Source organism: Apodemus sylvaticus, chromosome 4 (assembly GCF_947179515.1).
Source record: "Apodemus sylvaticus chromosome 4, mApoSyl1.1, whole genome shotgun sequence".
In the NCBI taxonomy this organism is placed as follows: domain Eukaryota; kingdom Metazoa; phylum Chordata; class Mammalia; order Rodentia; family Muridae; genus Apodemus; species Apodemus sylvaticus.
This window is the reverse complement of record NC_067475.1, coordinates 151782627-151784100: the sequence shown is the minus strand read 5'-3', so window position 1 is coordinate 151784100 and position 1474 is coordinate 151782627. Positions and strand designations below refer to the sequence as shown.

Sequence of the window (1474 nt, the reverse complement as noted above, 5' to 3'; positions counted from 1 at the left end):
TGAGTCACTTAAGTATACTATCATATCATCTGTAAATAGTAGTAATTTGAATTCTTCCTTTCCAATTTGTATCCCTTTGACCTCCTTTTACTGTCTAATTGCTCTAGCTAGAATTTCAAGCACTATATTGAATAAATATGGAGAGAGAGAGGGCAGCCTTGTCTAGTCCCTGATTTTGGTTGGATTGCTTCAAGTTTCTCTCCATTTAGTTTGATGTTGGCTACTGGTTTGCTATATATTGCTTTTATTATATTTAGGTATTGGCCTTGAATTCCTGTTCTTTCCAAGACCTTTACCATGAAAGGATGCTGAATTTTGTCAAATACTTTTTCATCATCTAATGAAATGACCATGTGATTTTTTTTTGAGTTTGTTTAGGTAGTGGATCATATTGATGGATTTCCATATTTTGAAGCAGCCCTGCATCCCTGAAATGAAGCCTATTTGATCATGGTGAATAATCATTTTGATGTATTTATATATTTGGTTTGCAAGAATTTTATTGAGTATTTTTGCATCAGTGTTTATGAGGAAAATTGGTCTAACGTTCTCCCATCCTTTTTGATAACTTTTGGTTGAAAGTGTATTTTATTGGATATTAGAATGGCTACTCCAGCTTGTTGCCTGGGACCATTTATTTGGAAAATTGTTTTTCAGTCTTTTACTCTGAGGTAGTTTTTTTCTTTGACACTTAGATGTGTTTCCTGTATGCAGCAAAATGCTGCGTCCTGTTTATGTATCCAGTCTGTTAGTCTATGACTTTTTATTGGGAAATTGAGTCCATTAATGTTAAGAGATATTAAGGAATAGTGATTGTTGCTTCCTGTTATTTTTGTTATTTTTATGTTTGTGTGGATAGCTTCTTTTGGGTTTGTTGAAAGATTGCTTGTTTGCTTTTTCTAGGGTATAGTTTCCCTCCTTGTGCTGGCATTTCCATCTATTATCCATTGTAAGGCTAGATTTGTGTAAAGATATTATGTAAATTTGGTTTTTGTCATGGAATATTTTGGTTTCTCCATCTACAAGATTTGAGAATTTTGCTGGGTCTAGTAGTCTGGGTTGGTACTTGTGTTCTATAAGGGTCTGCAGGCCCAGCTAGCTCAGTTGGTAGAGCATGAGACACTTAATCTCAGCGTCATGGGTCCAAGACCCATGTTGGGCACCAGATTTGGGCCTATGGAGCAGGCTATGTACCTGTGGAGGAAGCCCGGCTGGGCTGAGGAGTCCTTGGCCCGTTCTGGTAGCTAGAGATGCTGTGAGGCCTGTTCCATCGCTCCAGCATGGCGGGTTTTATTAAGAAGAGACAACCAATGATTTTAAAGCTTTATTATAGAAAAGAAGGGGAAAGAAAAGATAGAAAAATAAAGAGAAAAATAAGAGATAGAGGGGTGAAAGCTGGCCATGACTTTGTGGAAAGAAGGGAAAATAATGGGGAGAGAGGGGGAACAGATGAGACAAAAGACAAGAAGAGAGG

At 37.4% G+C, this 1474-nt stretch overlaps 1 non-coding gene across 1 annotated transcript; it reads left to right on the top strand.

Moving 5' to 3' along the window:
* Positions 1-1089: 1089 nt before the first annotated feature.
* On the top strand, positions 1090-1162 carry Trnak-cuu (transfer RNA lysine (anticodon CUU)). Its single transcript has one exon. It is a non-coding gene; the product is annotated as a tRNA-Lys (tRNA).
* Positions 1163-1474: the final 312 nt, after the last annotated feature.